Genomic DNA, 13,994 nt, shown 5'->3' with positions numbered 1-13,994 from the left:
CAGTTCTCACAGCCTGGTGGGCACAAACCTCTCTTGTGAAAAGGGTTCGTGAAGTGTGTCCTCTACACCCCCAGAAAGAGAGGAGGAAGCACACACCATTTCCTGAGGGGTGGGCTGTGTCAAGAGCCAGTTGTCAAAAACATCAGGGTGTGAAAGTACATCCACTGCTGCTTCCCAGCAGCCCTCAGGAAGAGGCAGGGCAGCACCAGACTTGAGGAGGACAAGAGTGAGGCTTGGTCAGGCCCTAGTTGACCCAGCTAGTAAGTGGGGTAGATGGCCAGAGCTTAGAGTCAGCCAGCTCTTCCCTCTCCCCTGAGCGGGTCTGAATTCCCTAAGGAGACAGCAGTGGGTGGCTGTCTCTGCAGCTCCTGGCAGAACCTTAATGTGCAGTTTTTATGTGCCTAGGCCCACACCAAACCTCTAAAAGGAAACTGGCCCCATGACACTAACTTCTGGAGGAGGGGCTCCAGGGACAGCAGGGCAGAGTGTGCTGGGCCCGCGTGGAGCTGGGACCCTGATAGCAGGATATCCCTATGTGGTGAGGTCACTTCTAAGAACTGACCTGTAATTTACAACTAAGCGCACGGACCTGAAGCATATCTACACATATGTGCATATGGATACAGATTATAAAAATAGGAACACACGAGGATCCCTTAAACCTCCACCCAGTACCACTCTAGACAACACACCTGCCCTCCTAGCTCCTACTGACTTCGCCACCACCAAGGAGCCGGGCCTGCTTTGGTGCTTCCTATAAATGGAAGTGTACAGTACAGCTTTCCAGACGATTTGTCAACAAGGGATTTTTCTTTTCAAAATAAGTGGGGCCTGGATCAATGGCTCAGTGGGTAAAAGCACATATGCATGCATACACACGTGCACACAGTGAGTAGCAGGCACTTGGAAAAGAGCACCAGGCTGGGACGCTGTCCCTGCTGAAGAAAGCAGGTGGACAGAGCCCACAACTGTCACGTCTTTACCCACCTCCCTGTCTTCTGTTCTTGAAACACGAGTGTGTTAGTTCTAAAGTGCCCTGGATGCCCTTTGAGGTGCAAGTTCACGATTCCAAAGCAGAACATAAAAATGCCCAAATGAGGATGACCTTTCTAAAGGTCCTCAAGGAGTTAACCCTTATTCTGCCATCAGGAAACATGCCAAACTCTCTGGACTCCTTCCTGAGCACTCCCTTTGAAGGTCGCAAGCTGAGTGTGTCGTCACTACTTTGTTTTGGTTCCAAGTAATTTAGTCATCACATCAAATCAAAGCTGGTCTTGAATGATTCATTTCAAAACTCTACCCATGTTATACAGAGCAGGAAAATCTCCAGCCACCCAGGGCACCCAAGGGATGGTAACAAGCCCACAGTCAGCAACTGTCTTCCTCACAGACAAGCAGACTACTGTCCCAGCTGAAGGAAAGGAAGAGAACACTTGGCTTTTGTGGACAAATCTAATCCCATCTCTGAACTTGAAGGACACTGACTGAAGAGGCTGGTGGTAACAGACATGAGAGCAGGAAGGTCACAGCCCCAGCGAGAGTGTCAGGGCGAGCCAAAGCTACTCACAAACCAACGCCATAGGAAAGGCCATGAGCCTCACAGAGGAAGCTATCCCGCACAGCTGACGTGAGGCCAAAAACCAGCAATGAGAAAAAAAAATTACGGGATAGGCAAAGCCTGACCACTTTCCAAATGCCACGGAGACACTTCTTAAATAAAATGCCCCTGTATCCTGCCAATGACAGCCCTTTACACTGTGTTAGCCTGCATTTCTGTTCGCTGTAAGGGAAAAGTCCAAGTCTAAGATTGCCCCAAGCTGGGAGAAACTACAACAGAGGCCAAAATAGACAGTGGTGTCATGGTGCGAGATGATGGATGTACCCAGTGGGCACTCAGCTAGCACTGGCTAAATTCATGAGCAAAACCCACGTAGGGAGGGCTGGTTTGCTTTCAGCGGCCCGCTCACAGGGTGACTCTGGGCCCTCAGACATGACACTTGTGTATAGACAGCCTCTAACTCATTGCTTCTCTGTCATTTTATAGCTGATGCCTCAGGACCCTGAAAACATTTAAAAAAAAAAATAGGAAAGGTGGTCAAAGTTCAGAGAAATTCACCCTCCATCCTATTCATCCGACTGGAAGGGAGAGAGGGAATGGAAGAGAGGGAGGGATGCAGGGGGGGAGGGGCAAGAGGGAAGGGAATTACATCAGAACTGGATCTCAGTGATGTCCAAGTTCACTGTCTTCCCTCCACGCTGTCCTTCCTTTGATGAGGTAACATTAGCTAACAATTATACAGGTGAAGGAAGCTTCCTCCCTCCTCCCTCTCCTTTACAGAGATACTGAGATTCTAAGTCAGAGTTCTGAGCTTGCTAGAGAGCACTCTGTATCCCCAGCCCTGTTTTAATCTTACTGTATTTTATTTTTATTTTAAGGCAGTGGGGAGGAGTCTCATAAAGTTGCCCAGGCCTGACTTGTAATCCTCCTGTCTCGGTCTCCTAAGCAGCTAGGGTGACAAGCCTGTGCCACCTGGACCCCACAGCCAATCTGTATGGATACGTATTCTACATAAGGGAAGTCAGGGGTATCCTAAGTCACCTGGAGTCACCTGGTCACCAGGTGTTAAGTGTTAGAAAGCCGTACCAAAGAAGGCAGCCTTGTGTGTGAACATCCCAGCTGCTCAGTGGAGACTTCAAGTCCATGCACTGAAAGGCAAAGCCAGATGTGCCCAGAGCCCTGTCCAACAGGAAATGGTCCTCCATGGTCTACAGAAGGCTGCCCACACTCCCACGGGCGGTGCTTGGGCCAGTCTAGGCAGACCCTTCCTGGCTGCTTGTGGCCAAGTTCCCTCGTTTCTCCTGTACCTTTCAAAAGTCCCTTCTACTAACTGTCAGAGAGCTCCTATCCAAGCTTCAGGACCCAGCTGGGACATCACCTCCCCTTTGGAGCACTCTTCATTGTGTGTGCACTGTCCCCACATTGTGTCCCCACAGATTTCTTCACTAGCTCCTCCTACCGAAAAGGACCTCTGTACACCAAAACCCTGTGGCTCTGGCTTCTTCCACTTCTACTAACTAGAGCTGGCTCCCAACAGGCAGGAGGCAGGAGCTGTTCCCATCAAGTCCGGAAGCCTTGCAACACAATATCCCCACACAATCCTGTTTTCAGAACGAACTTAGAATAAGCCTTACTGGGGAATCTAGCTAGGGGAAAACAATATCTTCTCCTTTCCCCAGGACCACAAGGAGGGAGGAAAACGGAGCAGGACTTCCCAGACAATGCGCACTCAGGGATGAAGGAGCTCCTTGCAGGGAAACCCTCTAGCACGTGTCTGCTTACTCTCTTCATTTCTATCTCAGAAAGGAAGTGGGAAATTAGCTCGAAGCAATTCAATAACATTGCAAAATTCTCAGGGCTATAAATAGCCACTCGCTCCACCACTCACAGCAGTGCAAGCAATTCAACAGCCACCGTCCAGCATGAGAGCCCTGAGTCCCACTCCCAGCCCACGGCCCCTGGAGAGCCCTGGAGTCCCACTCCCAGGTGGCAGCCCCTTCTGGCCCAATGATTCTTCACCCTTCTTCCTCCCCAGCTTTCTTTATTCATGACTTCAGGGATGCTAGGCAAGTCTCTGGGCCTGAGCAAGACCCTAGTCGCCTGCAGCTGCCTTGAAGGCACCACAGACACAAAGATGATCAAACAAATGGAAGAGGTTCACACAGATCCGAGAGTCCTGGAAGGACAGCACCAATGCTGCCCTCCAATGACACAGCTGGCACAGCTGAGCATGGCAGTACAGGCGCTCCAACAGAACAATCTGGAAGAGGTGCATCATGAAGGAAGGTTTCGTCCAGCACCCCTGCAGGGAAGCGTAAGGCTGAATCCACCAGTAGAACTGGAGCCCAGCTTCGAGAAGGAAGACAATCTCTCCCAGGAGGTGTAGGGGAGAGAGGATGCCAGAAAGTTACCAGCTCCCCCTGCCCCCAGCTGGTAGGGATCCCTGTGTACTTTCTGATCTATGCTGCTTGCCATGAGTGGGGGAGGCCTGGGTGAGTTTGGTTTATGTTTCCTGTGACAGAATGCTGCCTCACCAAGGAGGTAACTACAGGTCACACCCTCTTTTTAATCAAGCTCACAATCTCAGTAGAGGCTTCTCCCCTGTGATCTTTTCATCTGAAGAATGACTCAGTTTCCCTCAGCTCAGCCACACTAGAGTGTGGCCCTTAGGTGCAGAACGGGAACTGCCACAGGAGAGAAGATCAGGACTACCAAACCCACAGAAACCGAGGGATCTCCTTTGCACTGACATTTGAACACAGGCCTCGCCCAACTGTGGCTAAGGGCCACCATGCGAAAAAGCAACATATGTGTTAAGAGGCTGCATGGCAACTTTCCCTGAGCTCATTCACGCTGCAGCCACCTTACGGAACTTCAGTTCTTGGAGGACGGTGGGTAATTGGTCTTATCAAGACATCCACCCTTAGGCCAGCTCCGTGGTGGTGTCCACACTTACCCCTGTGCAAATCATGCACCTCTCACCCACCCCCTGGAAACCAGGACGACTCTGCCCCTTTGCTGTTCATCAGCTCCAGCACCCTGTCCAAACGGCCACCTTCTACAAGTCCTCCCTTGTGGCTTCCTAATCCTTGACCCTCAGGTACTGGTGATGGTGCCAGTCCTTGCTACACACCTTCACGACTGTGGATTTTATAATCCTGCCTCTGAAAGCCTCTTACCCGGTAACTAGGCACATGGCATACTCCTTAGGAGCCAGTCTCCTCCAGCTCACACCCTCTGGATTGGGACCTGCCTTCAGATGCAATTCAAAGTGGTTCACAGCATCATGAGGTCGTGAAAAAGGCCCTGGACCAGCAGATCTCAACCTGTGGGGCACGATCCCTCTGCACGTTAAACAACCCTCTCACAGAAACCTAAGATCATCCAGCATATCAGATGTTTATATTATGACTCATTACAGAAGAAAAATCACAGTTATGAACATATAAAACGAGAATAATTATATGGTTGGGGGTCATCACATGAGGACCTGTATTAAAGGGTCATAGCATTAAGAAGGTTGAGAACCACCACTCTAGATCAATGGCTCTCCAAACTGGCTGTGTACCCCCAGTGGCTGGCTGGGTCACTGAAGTCTCCTGCAGATGATTTTACTGGAGGCTGAGATGGAGACCCTGCTCCAGGAGGGGAAGCAGCCTGAGGACAGGGTCACTGGATGACACACCTCCTCCCTATCTACCAGCTGTCCCCAGTTTTCAGTACAATGCCTAGCACAGAGCTGAGCCCATAGAATTCCACCCAAATGCCCTCAGGCCTCACTGTCTTTAAAAGTAATGAACCATTAGTGACGGCATTATCCATTTCCTGAAACTCGTACATCCCTGACTATAACTGTAGAGACAAGTGGTTCTCACAAAGGGTCAGATTTCAGGGGGAATAGAAACAAAGAGAGAAAATATGGATGAATTTTAAGAAAACGTTTCTCAGGCCAGGAGAGATAGCTCAGTGGTTAAGAGCACTGGCTGCTCTTGCAGAGGATCTGGGTTCAAACCAACACTCACATGGCAGCTAACAACAGTCTCTAATTCCAGTTCTAGGGGGTCTGACGACTTCTTCTGGACTCCACAGGCACACATATGGTGATATAAATACCTACAGGCAAAACACCCATACACATAAAACTTAAAAAAAAAAATCAAAAAACTTTCTCACCAAATGGTTACACACAGAGAAAGAGCTTGGCTAGGGTGGGGCTCAGCAGGCTAAGAGTAGCCTGAGTTGTCCCTAAAACCGGAGGCTATGGGCCCAACTCCTTCAAAAGAGACCATAACAACACAGCGTTGTTCTCTGAGAATGAGGCCAAGCTTTTCCTCTCATTTCATAAAGAAGAGAACTGAGGTCCAGGGGAACTAGCAAAGCCAGGCCAGGCCAGGACACCAGTTAGGGACAACAACAACAAAAAGCCCAGCCTCCACTTCTGGGGCACTCCTCGCCTGCCACATAGCTCTGCTGCAAGCACAGTGTCTCTGGACTGGATGTGGAGGCAGGGAATGAACTGTTTTCCCGCCCTGACCCTCCCATGAAGCAACGGCACTGAGTGATTAAGGGTGTGCATCCTGGAGCAGCCAGACCTGCATCTGGATCCCAGCTTTGACAGCCTCCCTATTACAGCTAAACCAGGGATTAGAACCAGCACTTCATATGAGCATGAAATGGGATAATGTAGGCAAAGCGCTTCACGTAATACCTGGCAAAAGTAGGAAGAATTCAACTGTGTGAACTGACAAACTCCTGGAACCACGTATCCCAGCATGAAGTAGCCCTACCTGCTACACTGTGGGAACCACTTATCCCAGCACCAAGGAGCCCTACCTGTTACACTGTGGGAACCACTTATCCCAGCACCAAGGAGCCCTACCTGTTACACTGTGGGAACCACGTATCCCAGCACCAAGGAGCCCTACCTGTTACACTGTGGGAACCACGTATCCTAGCACCAAGGAGCCCTACCTGTTACACTGTGAAACCACGTATCCCAGCACGAAGGAGCCCTACCTGCTACACTGTGGGAACCACGTATCCTAGCACCAAGGAGCCCTACCTGTTACACTGTGGGAACCATGTATCCCAGCATGAAGGAGCCCTACCTGCGGTATACTGTGGGCAAAATGGGAGAACAAGTGCCAGGGCAGTGGGGAGAGGAAAACCCACAAAAAAAAGTGGTGTTGTTGCTACTACGCTCAGTGGAGACACTTATTCTGGTCCCACTGCAGGAACATAACCGTTACTCAGCCACTAGGTCCTAGGAACCCCAATTCAATGAGCACTCCCAGTGGGGTGAGGAATTCAAGTGCCTTAAGCAGCCAAGCATGTAAGTAAATAAACCAAGCAGCTTCCACACCGGGGACCCAGTGAGCTATGAAGCTCTACCCTGCCTAGAAGTTCAAATTCAGTTTCTTGGGGTGGACACGAACACACACACACACACACTCTCATCACGCAGCTGGACCAAGACACTACTTGGCAATTTCTGACACAGAAGGGATTCTGGGTATTCCCACACCATGTGCTCTCTTGTACACACGCTAGTGATCTTATGTGATACGATTCTGTTTACGTCCATCCTGAGCATCCTGAAGACGAAGGCTCTCACACTGTGCAGCCACCTCAAGTGACCCAGAACAACGCTGCAACAGTGAGCACCTGGAGAACTAACTGACTGCCAGCTCTGGTCCAGTATCCCAGGCATCTCTGAGATCCTACAGGTCATGGAAGGTTTTCTGCCCTGACCCTGGAACCAGGCTGCAATAATGCGGACGGGCTGAGGAATGGTGACTTGGTCAGAGGACTTGCCTTGTGGGTTTTTCTTTTCCTTTTGAGTTGGAGTCTCACTACACTGCCCAGACTGGTTTTGAACTTCTGTATTCAGGGGATCCTTCTGCCCCAGCCTCCATAGTGCCCGACTAAAGGTGCACACCTCCAAACCCAGGACAGGTTTTCCTTAACTATGTTTGCTTGTAAGCCACCTAGGAAGACATGACCTAGACACAGAGAATGCTAGAATATACTAAATATTAGTGCGATTTTTTTTAAAGTCTATTCCTCACAAACCATACCCCAAACTTTCTTGGCACCTCTTAGAGGTAGCATCAAAGCATAAAAATTATGAGATTCAAGAGTAACAAACAAGTTGGGCATGGTGATGTATGCCTTTAACCAGGGGCAGGCCTGGTCTACAGAGTAAGTTCCAGGGCAGCCAGGACTACACAGAAAAACCCTATCTGGGAAAACACCACACACGGAGAGACACACACATACACCATCCGACTGTTAAAAAGAACAACAGATGAAGGCCCTAGCCCTGGCTCCTTCGCTCACAAACTGTAGAATGAATCCGGAGAGGTAAACTCTCTCAGGAACTTTGCTCCTTTTAACTTGTAAATGTGAATGACGACAGTCCCCTCAAAAGACCATAATGCATGAAACACCCTGACATACCCACAGCCCTGAGCGCTTCCCAGCCAGCGCAGCCACCGTAGTCTTGTGGTTACGGACCACTTGACAAACGGCTGCTGCTGGCTGCTGCTGCTGTGCCTCTGTGAGCAAGAAGGGCTGTCCCAAGTGCAAAGTACACACCAGAGTTCAAGAAGTTAGCGTGCGCACACAAAGTCACCAACTCCATTAACACGGCTTTACATAAATTATGTGAACTATTAATTACATACTGAAACATATTAAATGAGACATTACTAAGTTATTTTCACTTGCTTATTTTACATTCTCAAGATGTGACTGCTGGAAAAGTTTAATTAACAAATGTGACTTGCATTATTTTTCTTTAATTAACAAATGTGACTTGCATTATTTTTCGTTAATTAACAAATATGACTTGCATTATTTTTCTTTGGGAGAGTCCAGGGTGAGCCTACTGCCTGACACACAGGAGCATACCAAAAGGTGGCTTCCATGTCCCACAGATGGGATGTCAGGGGCTGCCCTTGCATTCCTCTGGACATATCCAAGCCCTTCGTTCATTTATTTAGTAAATATTTATGATGCCTGCCCTGCTGAGACGTTGTGGGTGCATGGAGCAACATCAGGTCCGGTCCTTCTACCTGCTAGAACAGGCAGACATCAAACAACACTTCAAACAGCTGTAAAGCTACAGGAGTGTAAGCGCTGTGAGGGACACCAGAGCGTTCAGAGTATGGCACCCGGATCAGAACTCGGGACCCCGGAAGCCTCCTGAAGGAAGGCTGGGAGGATGAGAAAAGTTTACTAGACTATACCAAGGGAAGGACTCGGAGGGAGGCCAGAGAAAGGGATGCAGAAGGAACAGAACCAGGCCGGGGAGCAGCCTGAGCCCAGGCAGGGCGGCGAAGGACCAGATCTGCAAGGCCCGGGAAAGAGAGGAGGGTGGAGACTGGCCCCGGAGCATCCCCGGCATTGCAGCGCTGCGGGAAGAAGCAGATGAGAGCGGCCTGCACCGAAGCAGGGCGGCGGAGAAGGAAAGGAGAGGGCCGGTATCGACGGCAGGGGGATGACCGGGCCATCGCCGTGCCCGGGCTTGGAGCTCAGGCAGCCACTGCCCTCGGCTTCAACCCCATCCTCGGTCCCGGGTCCCCCATCCTCAGTGCTCCGTCCCTCCGCCCCCGGCCCCGCGCGCCCCTCACTCACCCGGCGCCCGCCGAGGCCCAGCTCCGCGCCCGTGTCCCGCCGCTGCTCCTCGGGCCTCGTCCGCCCCGCCCTCCTTCGGCCCCGCCCTGCGCAGGCCGGCCCGGGCTCCTATTGCTCCCCTTTGCCGTCAAGCTTAATATTCTTGCTTCCATTGGGCTGTTTGTCTGTCACTAAAGAGGAGGCGGGACTAACGGAGGGCGCGGGCTGGAGCGTCGCTGGCCGGCCCCGCCCCTCCGCGGAGGCCTCTTAAAGAGACAGATTGCCTTTCTCCTGCAGGCTATTGGGTCTGAAGGAACGTGATTTCCCAGCAGACACTAGAGGCTGCTCCCCACCCAAACTTTTTTTCCTTTTATTTCTGTACACAGCCTAAGGGTGAAGGGAGTTCGGGGGAGACCTCTGGGTCCTTGCGACACATTGTTGTAAGGAGCAAGCTGTCCTCTGGTGACGCTCACCTGATCGACTCAGCAGTGGGAATAGCTGATTTGGGGAACTGAGTGGGAGGTGACAGTCGTGTCAGAGGCTATGAGCAGCCGAGATGGAGCTAATTATACCGGCACCCAGGCCTGACCGTGGGCGCTGAGCAGAGGCAGAGGGGTACAGCTCAGCTGTGCTGTTGGTAGGGATCCGTGGGAGGTGGCGTTCGTCACCGCACCTGCGGATCTAACAAGGCTGGGCACCGCGCCAAGGACTCACTCCTGCCATCTCCCTTACTGCTCCCAGTAGGCTGATAGGGAGGGCAGTATGAGATCCCCAGTTGCAGAAGAGAAGGCTGGGGTGGGAGTGGGGGTGTCTTACGGGACCAACTATACAACCGGTGATAGACAGCAGGGCACTTTCTCTGTGTTTAATTCCATTTTTTTTTTTTAAATCGTTTCTCTTAGCAGATCCTTATGGCAATCCCAGAAGACAGACATCTTGTTATCCATTCTGTATTGAAACGGACACTCAGCAGAGAGATAAAATAATGGCCACGTTTCATGTGGTACTTCGCTGTCTTTGAAACAGTTTTATAGGCACTGTTACACTGACTCCTGCAAACGTTTTAGAATAGAAAACGGGCCGGGTGGTGGTGGCGCACGCCTTTAATCCCAGCACTTGGGAGGCAGAGGCAGGCGGATCTCTGTGAGTTCGAGACCAGCCTGGTCTACAAGAGCTAGTTCCAGGACAGGCTCCAAAACCATAGAGAAACCCTGTCTCGAAAAACCAAAAAAAAAAAAAAAAAAATAGAAAACAGTTCTTCTCAACTGGTGAGTAGGGTGGTACCCGGGCAGCAGAATTACCCTCACAGTCACGGTGCTGATAAAGCCCCTGCAGGGGCATCAGCTTCCAGTGGGTCCACATACTGCTTGCTTCAGCCACAGTTTCTGTCTCTGTTTTCGCGAGAGGCAGCATAGGAAAATGTGGGTTGCGACTCCAACATCGCCTTATTCCCGAACATAAACCACAGCCTGGGATAGCGTACCCACCCTTGTCTACACCACCATGTTGAGCCAAGGTTGTCTGCTGCTCAGTGGGGGTTCAGAAGACCCTGTCAGGTTCATGCTGTTATCGTTTATTGTCAACCATAGTGTTGTGAACATCCTCATGGCTGTGGGTGGTTTATCTGTTTGTTTGCTTATTTTGTAACAGGCTATTGCAGGAACATCTGAACAAATGTCTAAGCCACCCTTAAGGCGCCAATGACAAACCAAAGTGTCTTCCATCAAGTCCAGCTTGGGGAACCAATGAGTTCATCGGTCTCACTTACAGAACATGGGTGTCATCGTTTTCCTTCTATTGCTGTGATAAAACACCACAGCCAAAAGCAACCTGGGGAGGAAAGGGTCCATCTATGGTCCATCGCTGAGAACTAGGGCAGAGATTCAAGCTGGGAACCTGGAAGGAAGAACCGAAACAGAGGCCATGGAGGAACACTTCTTACTGGCTTGCTCAGTGCACTTTCTTATACAGCCCAATCAACCTGACCAAGGGTAACACCGCCCACAGGGTAACCACACCCCACATCAATCACTAATCAAGAGAAGACTCCACAGACTTGCTTCTAGGCCAAGCTAATGGAGGAGGCATTTTCTCAGCTGATGCTCCCTCTTCCCAGACGACTCTAGCTTGTGTCAAGCTGAGAAAAACCGACCAGCACAATGGGTGAGGGATTATTTACAGAAGTGTTGGGGAGGAGACCCCAACAGCCACACCCCAGAAAGTCTCACCTCAGCACAGATGATCGCTTCCCCAGAGCAGCCCAGAGTCCTCTCCTCAGTCAGCTTCCCACCTTGTAGTCTAGTTTAGAGCCTGCAGAGACCACAGGTCATGTGCAATTAGCACAAAATCCCAGGCAACTGACCGGCAAGCCTGCCACTCTTGGGCTTCAGTGAGCCTCCTGCCTTGAGCTAGCCCAAAATAGGATGCCAGGCCCTGTCCTCCAGCCCTTTCCTGGTACCGTGGGATGCTCTGCAGTTCCTCCTCTGGGCGGCATTCCCTTGTCTCCTCTGCCTCCCCAGTTACTCCAGCCCATGAGCACCTTTCTTTCCCTGAGCCCCCGAGATACTTATTCAGCGATCTTTAGTATCAGTTAGAATAGGACCTGCTGGAAATTAGGTTCCCTGCGATCAGCGACTTGGTGGGATTTGCTAGCTGTCCACCAGTGGCCCTTTCCTGCTTCTGTAGTTACATGGCTGCCCTACCCTCACCCCATGACTCATGTGTGACAAAGACCGAAAGCCAGCTGGGTACCTTTTTCTCAGCAGTGGACACGAAGGCATGAAACCTCAGGCTGAGGTGTGAAGTCAGCTGGCACATCCTCCCTATTCTTCCTCCTTGTGGGCTACACCCAGCCTTGACCCTGTGATGACCATGATGTGTGGGGTAATGACAGAGCCACCGTGTGGAGAATGCCACGGTCCCCAAATAGTCACCTGGAATAGAAAGCTCTCCACTGGCCCAGAAACACTCACCTGGAGACAGTTGACTTGACCTTTGTCAGTGACTTTCAGAACTAGATCGGTCTCAGCACCGCTGTGTAGCGGAGGATGACCCTGAACTCTTTGTGATCCTCCTGCCTCCACCTCTTGAGAGCTGAGATTACAAGCATAAACCACTACACCTGGTTTGTGCAGCCTGGAGATAGGACCTAGGGCCTCCTTCACACTAGACAAGCCATCTACCAACTGAGCCTCACCCCCAGCTCTGCCAGTGACTAAAGAGCTGACCCTGTGTGCACACAACTTTGAGAGAAAGCCTCCTTAACGTCTGTGTCTCCACCTCTTCTCTCTGGCCCTGGCCATACTCAGTGCACACCGATCCCAGGAACAATCACTGTGGGGCTTGCAATTCTTTTCCTTTTGGTCTTTGCCTATGGTTTCTTAGGAGCATTAAATTTAAGAGGGTTTCCCTCCAGGCTGGTTGAGTCCAGGATAAGCTCTTTAAAAACTCACTGACGGAGCATCAAGATGGCTCAAGGGATGAAGGTGCTTACCTCTGAACCTAAGGAACTAAGTTCAATTCCAGGGAACCACATGGCAGAGAAAGAGAACTGAATCTTGGAAATCGTCCTTTGACCTCCACACTTGTGCCCTGACACACGATTAATCCATTAATGTGACATAAACACTGTTTAAAAGGCCACCGGCAGAGCTGGGGGCATGGCTCAATCGGTTAAGGAGCTATCTTTAGCAGCAAAGGAGCTTCCTGAAAGGCGAGTGACTAACTTGTGAGTGACAGGAAGCTACAGTGACCAGAGACACTTTGAGAGTTCAAGTTGCCAAAATAAATTGGTTCTGTTCCTTTCTCCCCTTCTCATGTACTTTCTTTGATTGGAGTCGAAGTCCTGGTAGCCAAGTTTGGGCAATGTCTCTCCCTTATAGCTAAGTAGCCTTGGAATGGGCAGCTGCACTCAGCAAAATAGGAAGGGTTTCCTAGCCCTCCCCCCCTCATGCTACCCCAGCTCAACCACTGGGCAGCCAAGATCAGGTCCCCTGTCTGTTGGTGGGGTTGAGTCTGTGGAGTAACTCAGCTGAGAGACACAATACATGAACTCAGCACACCAAGGTAGCATAACCCTCGCTGCTGTCATACACCCCTCCCCCCAGAAGAGGTTCTAGATCTTTCTGAGACTCAGAACAATGGGACAATAACAGTACCAGCTTCAATGGATGGTCACGAGATCTAAATGAGAGATAGCAAATCTGGAGTGTTTGGCATAGGGCCTGGTACATCATAGGCCTCCAATTAATTATAAGTTTTCGATTTGTGTGTGCACACGTACACATGCCCATGTTCAAGGGGCCTATGCATACGTGCACCTGTGTGTGTGAGTAAATGTGGGGAACAGAACTTGACACCTGGTACCTCCCTGGATTGCTCTCCACCTTGTTTATCTATTAGTGGGGGTCAGGGGGTACCATGGTGTGTGTGCATGTGGAGGTCAGAGGCCAACTCTCAGGAGCTGGTTCTTTCCTTCCACCTTTCCTCCAGGGATCAAAGTCAAATCATCAGGCTTATCCAGCAAGTGCCTTTACCTGCTGAGCCATCTTTCCAGCCTCCCCCCCCTCACCTAATCCTTTGAGACAGCGTCTCCCACTGAAGCAAGTCTTACTATTTGGGCTACAATGGCTGGCCAGTAAACACAAGACTCCACCCTACCCTGGTTGTTTCTTGGCTTTTCTGATCTAGCAGGTGTTTATCCCCACATCTGACTTCCAAGTTTTTGTTGGTAAATAGATTGATAGAGACTTAGTTTAAGCCTACATATAGGAGCCACAGCAAAGCGGGGTGGGGCGTGGGACAGGAAGGCCTGGCTGTC

The 13,994-nt window shown here is 50.7% G+C and overlaps 1 protein-coding gene across 1 annotated transcript in view; it reads right to left on the bottom strand.

Annotated features, from left to right (window-relative positions):
* Window positions 1-9,265, bottom strand: part of Elmo2 (engulfment and cell motility 2) — a 37,177-nt gene extending 27,912 nt beyond the window's left edge. Inside the window, exon 1 of the mRNA XM_050151127.1 lies at window positions 9,197-9,265. The gene's annotated coding sequence lies outside the window, so the exon portion shown is untranslated. The remainder of the gene's footprint in view (window positions 1-9,196) is intronic.
* Window positions 9,266-13,994: the final 4,729 nt, after the last annotated feature.

This window comes from Alexandromys fortis, unplaced genomic scaffold (assembly GCF_014885135.2).
Source record: "Alexandromys fortis isolate MF-2015 unplaced genomic scaffold, M_Fortis_MF-2015_v1.1 scaffold_27, whole genome shotgun sequence".
Classification (NCBI taxonomy): domain Eukaryota; kingdom Metazoa; phylum Chordata; class Mammalia; order Rodentia; family Cricetidae; genus Alexandromys; species Alexandromys fortis.
Note: the sequence above shows the minus strand (reverse complement) of the source record. Positions and strands in the feature narration are given on the sequence as shown.